Consider the following 13,221-nt stretch of genomic DNA (forward strand, 5'->3'; position numbering starts at 1 on the left):
TTTTTAAAAGTAGCTTATGAAAGCTGTCTTTTAAAAGATAGCTTTTTAAAAGCTACAGCACTTGGGTTTGGTAAAATCAAATTAAAAATGACTTTTAATAAGTACAAGCACCACAATTGTGTTTGGTAAAACAGCTTTTAAAAGTTAAAAAAATTATAATAAACATGTTTATAACAAAAAATAATTTCTTTTTTCAAATTTTTTAAAAATTTATATAATATTTTAAAATAAAATAATGTTAAAATAAAAAATTCATAATAAACATAAATATAATAAATAAATTCTTTTATTTTTTAACTTTAAAATTTTATATAAGTATCATAAAAATTTATTTTATCCTAAACATCATTACTAAAAATACTAAATTAACATATTTAGTATTTATTTTATTATATAAGTATCATAATAATTAACATATTTACTTGATTTATTCTCTATACTAATATAAATAGATTTATCATTAGTCAATAATAAAATTTGTATGTAATCCAATGTTAGTACTGGGTACGTTCATTACCCACCTATATATATTGACTCACCTTTATAGATCACAAAAAATAGGATACTTATCTCAAATCAACTACTCTTATAATTATATATCTATATTTACATATGTATATACATGTTGTTATTATAATTTTGACTAATGTTCATGTAAAGAAAATTTTATGATTGATTTTCATAAACCAGATCAACCTCTTCCCGTTTCAAAGAACAGAGAAAAACAAACATAATAGATCTATTGAAAAAATAAAAAATTAACGCAAAAAAAAAAAACATAAATAGACAGAAGTTTATACCTAATATGTGATAGAGATGTATTTGTATTGAAATTTGTGAAGATTAGGTTGAAAAATAAAAAATATATGAAGATTGTGTTAGAATTTGTGAAGGTTAGGGGGAGAAGTTAGAAATATACGAGAATTTTAATGACAATATAATAGCGGGAAATACGTGCGGGAAAATGAAAAAAATTTGGTAAGCATAAGCCAGCTTTGAAAAGCTCCCTCCTAGGTGCTTTCAAAAGCACCCCTAATTTTTAAAAGCCGTAAGCACAAGCACTTAGGCTTTTTAATTTACCAAACGCAAAATGACGTGCTTGTGCTTTTTAAAAGCACAAGCACCTCTTAAAAAAGCTTTACCAAACCCAGCCTTAATTAGATGAGCGGGGCTATTAGCTTTTTGCTTCTGAACAGTTTTGGCATCTCACTTTTTCCTTTGAAGTTCAGAATGATTGGCATCTATAGGAACTCAGAATTCAGATAGTGTTATTGATTTTCCTAGTTAAGTGTGTTGATTCTTGAACACAGCTACTTTATGAGTCTTGGCCGTGACCCTAAGCATTTTGTTTTCCAGTATTACCACCGGATACATAGATGCCACAGACACATAACTGGGTGAACCTTTTCAGATTGTGACTCAGCTTTGCTAGAGTCCCCAATTAGAGGTGTCCAGAGCTCTTAAGCACACTCTTTTTGCTTTGGACCATGACTTTAACCGCTCAGTCTCAAGTTTTCACTTGACACCTTCACGCCACAAGCACATGGTTAGGGACAGCTTAGTTTAGCCGCTTAGGCTAGGATTTTATTCCTTTAGGCCCTCCTATCCACTGATGCTCAAAGCCTTGGATCCTTTTTATTTTACCCATTGCCTTTTGGTTTAAAGGGCTATTGGCTTTTTCTGCTTGCTTTTTCTCTCTTTTTTTTTTCTTTTTTTTTCTTTCTTTTTTTTCCGCTTTTTTTCGCATATTTTTTTTGCAAGCTTTTCACTGCTTTTTCTTGCTTCAGGAATCAATTTTATGATTTTTCAGATTATCAAATAACATTTCTCCTTTTCCATCATTCTTTCAAGAGCCAACAATTTTAACATTCATGAATCAACAAATTCAAAAATATGCACTGTTCAAGCATTCATTTAGAAGAACAAAGAGTATTGCCACCACATCAAAATAATTAAACTATTTTAAAATTCAAAATTCATATACTTCTTTTTCTTTTTGTAATTAAAAACATTTTTCATTTAAAAAAGGTGATGGATTCATATTCATAGCTTTAAGGCATAGACACTTAGACACTAGTGATCATGTAATAAAGACACAAACATAGATAAACATAAAGCATAAAAATTCGAAAAACAGAAAATAAAGAACAAGGATATTAAAGAACGGGTCCACCTTAGTGATGGCGGCTAGTTCTTCCTCTTGAAGATCTTATGGAGTGCTTGAGCTCCTCAATGTCTCTTCCTTGCCCTTGTTGCTCCTCTCTCACGACTCTTTGATCTTCTCTAATTTCATGAAGGAGGATAGAATGCTCTTGGTGCTCCACCCTTAGTTGTCTCATATTGGAACTTAATTCTCCTAGGGAGGTGTTAATTTGCTCCCAATAGTTTTGTGGACGAAAATGCATCCCTTGAGGCATCTCAGGGATTTCATGATGAGGATTTTCCTCATGCTCTTGTTGAGGTCCATGAGTGGGTTCTCTTGTTTGCTCCATCCTTTTCTTGGTGATGGGCTTGTCCTCTTCAATGAGGAGTTTTGGCCACAACTTCATAGAAGTGGTCTTGATGGACCTTTGAGATGAATCTCTCCATCTCTCATGACTCAAAGGTGGAAGCAATTGCCTTTCCTTTCCTCTTTCTAGAGGTTTTTCCGACCTTAGGTGCCATAAATGGTTATGGAAAAACAAAAAAGATGAGCTTTTCCACACCAAACTTAAAAGGTTTGCTCGTCCTCGAGCAAAAGAATAAAGAAAGGAGGAGAAGAAGAAGAGATGGAGGAGATGGAGGTGTGTGAATTATTCGGCCAAGGGGGGTTTTAGGTGGTTATGATGTGGAAAAGGAAGGAGTGATGGTTTGAATTTGAGTGGGTGGGTGTAGATGGGTTGTATGATGCTTTTGGAGGAGTAATAGAGGTGATTGGTGGAGGTTATTTAGGGAAGAGTATTATGAAAGGATGTGAAGAAGTGAGAGAATGAGTTGAGGTTGGTGGGGATCCTGTGGGGTCCACAGATCCTGAGGTGTCAAAGATTTCTCATCCCTGTACCAATTAGGCTTGCAAAACGCCCTTTGCTGCCAATCCTGACGTTAAACGCCAGGTTGCTGCCCATTTATGGCGTTTAACGCCAGCTTCTTGCCCTTTTCTGGCGTTAAACACCAGTCTGGTGCCCATTTCTGGCGTTAAACGCCCAGAATGGTGCCAGACTGGGCGTTTAACGCCCATTCTGCTGCCCTTACTGGCATTTAAACGCCAGTAGGCTTCTCCTCCAAGGTGTGCTATTTTTTATTCTATTTTTCAGTTTATTTTTGCTTTTTCAATTATTTTTGTAACTTCACATGATTATCAACCTACAGAAAACATAAAATAACAATAGAAAATAAATAGATATAATAAAATTGGGTTGCCTCCCAACAAGCGCTTCTTTATTGTCTTTAGCTGGACCTTGACTGAGTTTTATTCTAGTCTCAGTTTTGAGCATTCTTGCTCAAAATTGCTTTCAAGATAGTGTTTGATTCTCTGTCCATTAACAATGAAATTTTTGTCAGAATCAATATCCTGAAGCTCAACATATCCATATGGTGACACACTTGTAATCACATATGGTCCTCTACACTGGGATTTTAATTTCCCGGGAAATAATCTAAGTCTAGAGTTAAATAGCAGAACCTTCTGTCCTAGTTCAAAGACTCTAGATGACAGTTTCTTGTCATGCTACTTTTTTACTTTCTCCTTATAAATTTTAGCATTTTCAAAAGCATTAAGTCTGAATTCCTCTAGCTCATTCAGCTGGAGCAATCTTTTCTCTCCAGCTATCTTAGCATCCAGGTTTAGGAATCTGGTTGCCCACTAGGCCTTATGTTCCAGTTCCACGGGCAGATGATAGGCCTTGCCATACACAAGCTGGTATGGAGAGGTTCCTATAGGAGTCTTGAATGCTGTTCTGTATGCCCACAGAGCATCATCCAAGCTTTTTACCCAATCCTTTCTACGGGCAATTACAGTCCGTTCCAGGATTCTTTTTAGTTCTCTATTAGAGACTTCAGCCTGCCCTTTTGTCTGTGGTTGATATGGAGTTGCTACTTTGTGGCTAATTCCATATCGAACCATAGTAGAGTATAGCTGTTTATTGTAGAAATGAGTGCCTCCGTTACTGATTAGTACTCTGGGGACGCCAAATCTGATGAAGATATGTTTTTGGAGAAATTTCAGTACGGTCTTAGTATCATTAGTGGGTGTGGCAATTGCTTCTACCCATTTAGATACATAGTCTACTGCCACCAGAATGTAAGTGTTTGAGTATGATGGTGGGAAGGGACCCATGAAGTCAATACCCCATACATCAAATAACTCAATCTCTTAGATCCCTTGTTGAGGCATGGCATAACCATGAGGCAAGTTGCCAGCTCTTTGGCAACTGTTATAGTTACGCACAAACTCTCGGGCATCTCTATAGAGAGTAGGCCAGTAGAAGCCACATTGGAGGACCTTAGTGGCTGTTCGCTCACCTCCGAAATGTCCTCCATACTGTGATCCATGGCAGTGCCATAGGATCTTCTGTCCCTCTTCTCTGGGTACGCATCTGTGGATCATTCCATCTGCACATCTCTTAAAGAGATATGGTTCATCCCATAAGTAGTATTTTGCATCTGAAATTAGTTTTTTCGTCTGCACCCTGCTATACTCTTTGGGTATGAACCTCACAGCTTTATAATTCGCAATGTCTGCAAACCATGGTGCTTCCTGAATGGCGAAAAGTTGCTCATCCGGAAAGGTTTCAGAGATCTCAGTAAGAGGGAGGGACGCCCTTGCTACTGGTTCTATCCGGGACAGGTGATCAGCTACCTGGTTCTTTGTCCCTTTTCTGTCTCTTATTTCTATATCAAACTCTTGCAGAAGCAACACCCATCTTATGAGCCTGGGTTTTGAATCCTGCTTTGTGAGTAGGTATTTAAGAGCAGTATGGTCAGTATACACAATCACTTTTGAACCTACTAAATAGGATCTAAACTTGTCAATGGCATAAACCACTGCAAGTAACTCTTTTTCTGTGGTTGTGTAATTTTTATGTGCATCATTTAAAACATGGCTAGCATAGTAAATGACGTGCAGAAGCTTGTTATGCCTCTGTCCCAACACTGCACCAATGGCATGGTCACTGGCATCACACATTAGTTCGAATGGCAATGTCCAGTTTGGTGCAGAGATAACTGGCACTGTGACCAGCTTAGCTTTCAGGGTCTTAAACGCTTGCAGACACTCTGTGTCAAACATGAATGGCGTATCAGCAGCTAGCAGATTGCTCAGAGGTTTTGCAATTTTTGAAAAATCCTTTATAAACCTCCTATAGAATCCTGCATGCCCCAGAAAGCTTCTGATTGCCTTAACATTGGCAGGTGGTGGTAATTTTTCAATTACCTCCACTTTAGCTTGATCCACTTCTATTCCCTTGTTTGAAATTTCATGCCCAAGGACAATTCCCTCAGTCACCATAAAGTGACATTTTTCCCAGTTTAAAACTAGGTTAGTCTCTTGGCATCTTTTCAGAACAAGTGCTAAATGGTTAAGACAGGAGCTGAATGAGTCTCCAAATACTGAAAAGTCATCCATAAAGACTTCCAAAAATTTCTCTACCATATCAGAGAAGATAGAGAGCATGCACCTCTGAAAGGCTGCAGGTGCATTGCACAGACCAAAAGGCATCCTTCTGTAAGCAAATACGCCAGAGGGACATGTGAATGCTGTTTTCTCTTGGTCCTGAGGATCTACTGCAATTTGGTTGTAGCCTGAATAGCCATCCAAAAAGCAGTAATAGTCATGACCTGTTAGTCTTTCTAGCATCTGGTCTATGAATGGTAAAGGAAAATGATCCTTTCTGGTGGCTGTATTGAGCCTTCTATAGTCAATACACATACGCCACCCTATAACTATTCTTGTAGGAACCAGTTCATTCTTTTCATTGTGAACTGCTGTCATGCCTCCCATTTTGGGTACAACTTGGACAGGGCTTACCCAGGGGCTATCAGAAATAGGATAAATAATCCCAGCCTCTAGTAACTTAGTGACCTCTTTCTGCACCACCTCCTTCATGGCTGGATTTAGCCGCCTCTGTGGTTGAACCACTGGCTTAGCATCATCCTCCAATAGGATCTTGTGCATGCATCTTGCTGGGCTAATGCCCTTAAGATCACTTATGGACCACCCAAGAGCTGTCTTGTGTGTCCTTAGCACTTGAATTAGTGCTTTCTCTTCTTGTGGATTTAAAGCAGAGCTTATGATCACTGGAAAAGTTTTATTTTCTCCCAGAAATGCATATTTTAGGGATGGTGGTAGTGGTTTAAGCTCGGGTTTAGGAGGCTTATCCTCTTCCTGAGGAATTTTCAGAGGTTCTTTTATTTCCTCTGATTCCTCTAGATCAGGCTGAACATCTTTAAAGATGTCCTCTAGCTCTGATTCAAGACTTTCAGCCATATTGATCTCTTCCACCAAAGAGTCAATAATATCAGTGCTTATGCAGTCATCTGATGTGTCTGGATGCTGCATAGCTTTGACAGCATTTAACTTAAACTCATCCTCATTGACTCTCATGGTCACTTCCCCCTTTTGTACATCAATAAGAGTTCATCCAATTGCTAGGAAAGGTCTTCCTAAAATGAGAGTTGCACTCTTGTGCTCCTCCATTTCCAGCACTACAAAGTCAGTGGGAAAGGCAAATGGCCCAACCTTGACAATCATGTCCTCAATTATGCCTGATGGATATTTAATGGAGCCATCAGCAAGTTGAAGACATATCCGGGTTGGTTTGACTTCTTCAGTCAAGCCAAGCTTTCTGATAGTGGATGCAGGTATTAGGTTGATACTTGCTCGAAGGTCACATAGAGCTGTCTTGGTGCAAGCACCCTCTAATGTGCATGGTATTATAAAGCTTCCTGGATTTTGAAGCTTCTCTGGTAAGCTTTTCAGAATGATTGCACTGCATTTTTCAGTGAGAAAAACTTTTTCAGTTTCTCTCCAATCCTTCTTATGACTTAAGATCTCTTTCATGAACTTAGCATAAGAGGGTATTTGCTCAAGTGCCTCTGCAAATGGGATCTTTATCTCAAGAGTCCTGAGATAGTCTGTAAAGTGGGCAAATTGTTTATCCTGCTCTGCTTGGCGAAGTTTCTGAGGATAAGGCATCTTGGCTTTATATTCTTCAACTTTAGTTGCTGCAGGTTTATTCCCTACAGAGGTAGTTGGAGAAGCCTTCTTAGAGCGGTTACTATCAGCACCTGCAGGTGTCTGATCCCTCATTGGCATTTGAACGCCAGGATTGGGTGCTGGATGGGTGTTTAACGCCAGCTTCCCACCCTTTTCTGGCGTTTGAATGCCAGAACTGGGCAAGGAATGGGCATTTCAACGCCAGTTTTCCTCCCTTTTCTGGCGTTTGAATGCCAGAAGTGGGCATCCACTGGGCGTTTGACGCCAGTTTTTCACCCATTTCTGGCGTTTGAACGCCAGAATTATTTCTCTCTGGGCTCTTGCTGTCCTCAGAGGGATTTTGGGCAGTGGTTTGGTTATTCTCTGTCAGTTGTTCCTTTCTTAGCTTTCTGCTACTTTGAGCTGATTTATTCAATGTCTTCCCGCTCCTTAGTTGGACAGCTTGACATTCTTCTGTTATCTGTTTAGATAGCTGTTGTCTTGTCTGATTCAATTGTACTTCCATATTCTTGTTAGTATTTTTGGTGTCTTGGAGCATCTCTTTAAATTCTGCTAATTGTTTTGTCACAAGGAGTAATTGCTGATTAAGTTCAACAATCTGTTCTTGAGGATTAGGATAAGTAGTTACTGTCCTAGCCTCTTCTTTTATGGAGGACTCACTGCTTGAGTATAGATATTGATTTCTAGCAACCGTGTCTATGAGTTCTTGAGCCTCTTCAATCGTCTTCCTCATGTGTATAGATCCACCAGCTGAGTGGTCTAAAGACATCTGAGCTTTTTCTGTAAGCCCATAGTAGAAGATGTCTAACTGAACCCACTCTGAAAACATTTCAGAGGGGCATTTTCTCAGCATCCCTCTGTACCTCTCCCAGGCATTATAAAGGGATTCATGATCCTCTTACTTAAAGCCTTGGATGTCCAGCCTTAGCTGTGTCATCCTTTTTGGAGGGTAAAATTGATTTAGGAATTTGTCTGATAACTGTCTCCATATTTTTATGCTTGCTGTGGGTTGGTTATTTAACCACCTCTTAGCTTGATCTTTTACAGAAAATGGAAACAGTAGTAATCTGTAGACATCCTGATCCACTTCTTTATCACGTACTGTGTCAGCAATTTGTAAGAACTGTGCTAGAAACTCAGTAGGTTCTTCTTGTGGAAGACCGAAATACTGGCAATTTTATTGCACCATGATAATGAGCTGAGGATTTAGCTCAAAACTGCTTGCTTTGATGGGAGGTATATAGATGCTACTCCCATATGCAGCTGTAATGGGGTTAGCATATGACCCCAGAGTCCTTCTGGACTATGCATTTCCACTTATGTCCATGATGGAGAAAAGGGAATTGATATGAATTGCAAATAAATTATATTTTTAAATTTTTTTATTTAATTAAAAGTAACCGAAAAAAATAAAACAAAATAAATGGAAGATAAAATAGAACTTTCGAAAATTAGAAGAAAATAAAAGCAAATTGAAAACTAAGTTAATTAATTGATTAAAAAGATTTTGAAAATTAGCAATCAAAAAGATATGATTGAAAATTATTTTAAAAAGATATGATTGAGAAGATATGATTGCAATTTATAAAAAAAAGATATGATTGAAGAAATTAAAAAAAAATTTGATTTTTGAAAAAGATTTGGAAAGATCAATTTTTTAAATTAGAATTTTGACTTGACTAAAAAAAGATATGATTTTGAAAATCTTTGACTAATTTAATGCAAAATTTCGAAATTTATGAATAAAATGAGAAAAAGATATTTTTTTTATTTTTGAATTTTAATGAGGAAAGAGAAAAACAACAAAATGACACTAAACTTAGAAATTTTAGATCAAAACAAAGAGAACAAACGAGAAAACTTTGAATGTCAAGATGAACACCAAGAACACTTTGAAGGTCAAGATGAACACCAAGAACAAATTTTTGAAAAATTTTTAAGTAAATAAAAGCACAAAAATACCAAACTTAAAATTTTTAGAAAATCAAACACAAATTTTCGAAAATTTAAAGGAAAACACAAAGAAGACACCAAACTTAGAATTTTTAAAGATCAAGAAAGAACTAGGAACATACAAATTCGAAAAAATTAAAAGAAAATAAAAGCATGCAATTGACACCAAACTTAAAATATGAAACTAAACTCAAATAAAAGACTCTAAACCAACAAAAAATAAATTATTCCTAATCTAAGCAACAAGATAGACCGTCAGTTGTCCAAACTCGAACAATCCCCAGCAACGGCGCCAAAAACTTGGTGCACGAAATTACAATCACACTTTTGCAACTCCGCACAATTAACCAGCAAGTGCACTGGGTCGTCCAAGTAATACCTTACGTGAGTAAGGGTCGATCCCACGGAGGTTGTCGGCTTGAAGTAAGCTATAGTTATCTTGTAACTCTTAGTCAGGATATCACTAATTCTCAGATTTAATTGTAAAAAGTAAAAGAACATGAAATAAATACTTGTTTTGTAGTAATGGAGAACAGGTTGAGGTTTTGGAGATGCTCTGTCTCCTAAATCTCTGCTTTCCTACTATCTTCTTCTCCACACACGCAAGACTCCTTCCATGGCAAGCTTTATGTTGGGCATCACCGTTGTCAATGGCTACTTCCCGTCCTCTCAGTGAAAATGTTCCAAATGTGCTGTCACCACACGGCTAATCATCTGTCGGTTCTCGATCATGTTGGAATAGGATCTATTGATCCTTTTGCGTCTGTCACATGCCCAACACTCGCGAGTTTGAAGCTCATCACAGTCATCCCTTCCCAAATCCTACTCGGAATACCACAGACAAGGTTTAGACTTTCCGGACCTCAGGGGCCGCCAATAATTCTAGCCTATACCACGAAGGTTCTAATCTTAGATTAGAAACCCAAGAGATACACATTCAAGCTTGATTGCATGTAGAACGGAAGTGGTTGTCAGGCACGCGTTCATAGGTGAGAATGATGATGAATGTCACAGATCATCATATTCATCAGGTTGAAGTGCAAATGAATATCTTAGAATAGAAGCAAGCTTGATAAAATGAAAAACAGTAGTAATTGCATTAATTCATCGAAACATAGCAGAGCTCCTCACCCCCAACAATGGGGTTCAGAGACTCATGCCATAGAAGTTACAATATGAAACGTGTAGAGTGTCATGAGGTACAAGATGAATCACTAAAAGTAGTTTTTATAATAAACTAGTGACCTAGGGTTACAGAAAATGCGTAAGCTAGAATAGTTAGTGTAGAAATCCACTTCTGGGGCCCACTTGGTGTGTGCTTGGGCTGAGCATTGAAGCTTTCACGTGTAGAGACCTTTCTTGGAGTTAAACGCCAGCTTTTGTGCCAGTTTGGGCGTTTAACTCCAGCTTTTATGCCAGTTCTGGCGTTTTGACGCCAGAATTTCTATGCTGACTTGGAACACCAGTTTGGGCCATCAAATCTTGAGCAAAGTATGGACTATTATATATTTCTGGAAAGCCCAGGATGTCTACTTTCCAACGCAATTAAGAGCGTGTCAATTGGGTTTCTGTAGCTCCAGAAAATCCACTTCGAGTGCAGGGAGATCAGAATCCAACAGCATCTGCAGTCCTTTTTCAGCCTCTGAATTAGATTTTTGCTCAGGTCCCTCAATTTCAGCCAGAAAATACCTGAAATCACAGAAAAACACAATAACTCATAGTAAAGTCCAGAAAAGTGAATTTTAATTAAAAACTAATAAAATATAATAAAAACTAACTAAAACATACTAAAAACATACTAAAAACAATGCAAAAAAGCGTATAAATTATCCGCTCATCAAACGTCTCAAGGAAACAGTGAATAAATTTCATGCAACCCTTCACCAATTGGATCAAATGATCAATCACTTAGCTTCCCGATGTTCGGACACTCACGGAACCCCCATGGCTTCATGTGGACAATTTAATGAAGAACGTAGCATGAAGGAGATACTAGAAGCTCCAGTGGACAGTATAGAGCAAGACTTTGTACTGGAACAAGTAGAGGAAGCCGTAATTATCGAAGAAGAAGAATTGGTTGAAGACTTAGGAGATGCTGAACCTCCATGGGAACTAAGAATTGTGGAAAATTCCGCCAAGCAGTTTGCAATTGATGCTAAGGAGGATAGTACACAACCCCCGAAGCATGTATCTTATGAAGAACTGGACAGAACAGCTCAAGAAGCAAGTTTCCTTGGTAATGATCATCATGAATCAAGTTCTCCTAGTAATGAACTTGCATCCGCAAGTGAATTCTTTGAGATTGAAGAATCTTCCCCAAGTGAATACGAAGATGATGTGGAGGTAGACTTTTCTCAACCCCCAATTTATGACTTGAGTGATGAGGAAGATATCGAAGACTTTGATCAAGGCGTGGTTACAGTTGAAGAAGTTTGCAAAGAAGTGAAGGAATTCACAGAAGAATACAAAGGAGTAGAGCTTGCAAAACCACTGGAAATACCTATTCCAAGGCCATTAGCACCCAATACAAACTTCAAGTGGGTAAAATCCTTAGCCTTTATCTTTACTTTTCCACTTGAATATGGTTTGCTTGAAACAGATGGCCAGCTTAGAGCTCTTTGTGGCTTTAAGAGTAAGAGGGAATTGGCTTGCACTCAGAGCTGCTATGCAAGATTCAATAAAGCTCCACGCTTCAATTTGAGGTGCAAGGATTGGTTTCGAGTTCGATTGAATGGGTCTCGGAAGATGTTTGGTCATCTTAATGAGAATTTGAATTTCATACTGCCTGGCTGGAAAAATGTAGATCAAGACAAAAATGGGTACAAAAAAAAGGTTTGGGATCCTGGAATTTGTTTTGACAATCAACACCCCTGGAGCCTAAAAACCTGCTTTAACTTGCTCAAAGGCTTTACTTGCCTTGTTTGGGATCCAGGAGGATATTGAAATTGCAAACGTTGGTGGAAATTTTTGGATGAGTTTAAGCACAAGCCAACATAGCAGGAAGCTCATCAAATGTCCAACTTAAGGACTTTAACTAAAAGTGCTAGGTGGGAGACAACCCACCATGGTATGATCGTCCCTTTTTCAATTTTAATTTTATTTAGTTTTGTTTGTTTTTAGCTTTATTTTATTTCATTGTACCTGGATTTATTCATAACATCTGCATCTGCATTGCATTTTGCATACTGCATAAAAAAAAAACACCCCACGCGTGCGCATGGGCCACGCGTGGGTGGCGATTGCAAATCGACGTCACAATCCAATGCCCAGAAAGTTGGGCTGGAATCATGCGGCTGGTATGCGTTAGGCATAAATTGGGCCACGCGTTCGTGTCAGTGACGCGAACACGTCACTTTCACTTCACACACGCCACGCGAAAGCGTAGGCGATGCGTACTCGTCGCGTGGAAATTATTGTCCCCTAAATTGAAACAGAGAGTTGTGCCAAAACGACGCTGGAATTGTGCGTTTAGCACAATTCTAAGCGACGCGTACGCGTGCCCCACGCGTACGTGTCACTCTCATTATTTCTCACTCATGCGTTCGCGTCAATTACGTGGCTGCGTCATTGCCTTTCCGCCTCAACCACGCGATCGCGTCATCCATGCGTTCGCATGGATTTGAATCCACTTACCCTCTTCGACGCAAAACCCTAACCCATTTCGCGTCTCCTTTTCACCCCCAACCCCTCAGCACCTCTTCTCCCTTCCCCAACCACCAAATAACCACCGACCAGCCACCACCACCCCAACCCACCATGCTGCGCCTCTGCCACTGCGCCGCCTTCGCTGAATCCCCCTCCTCCCTTCTCTTCTTCTCCCCTTCTTCTTCCCCTCCCACCCTTCTCCTCCCTCTTTCATTCCCTGCCCCACCCGAACCACCACCGCGCTGCTAGCACCGCCGCGCCGCCTCCCCATCACCGCCGTGCCGCCCACCACACCACCACCATCTCTCTGCGTCCAATTTCTGTTCCTCTGCCCAATCAGGTTCCACCGAACACCGATTCCTTTCCCAGTTAGTTAGTTAGTTGAATATTTTTCAAATTCTGTTCAAATTAGGATAGTTAGAGATGCATGA

The sequence above is a fragment of the Arachis ipaensis genome, chromosome B05 (genome assembly GCF_000816755.2).
Source record: "Arachis ipaensis cultivar K30076 chromosome B05, Araip1.1, whole genome shotgun sequence".
Taxonomy (NCBI): domain Eukaryota; kingdom Viridiplantae; phylum Streptophyta; class Magnoliopsida; order Fabales; family Fabaceae; genus Arachis; species Arachis ipaensis.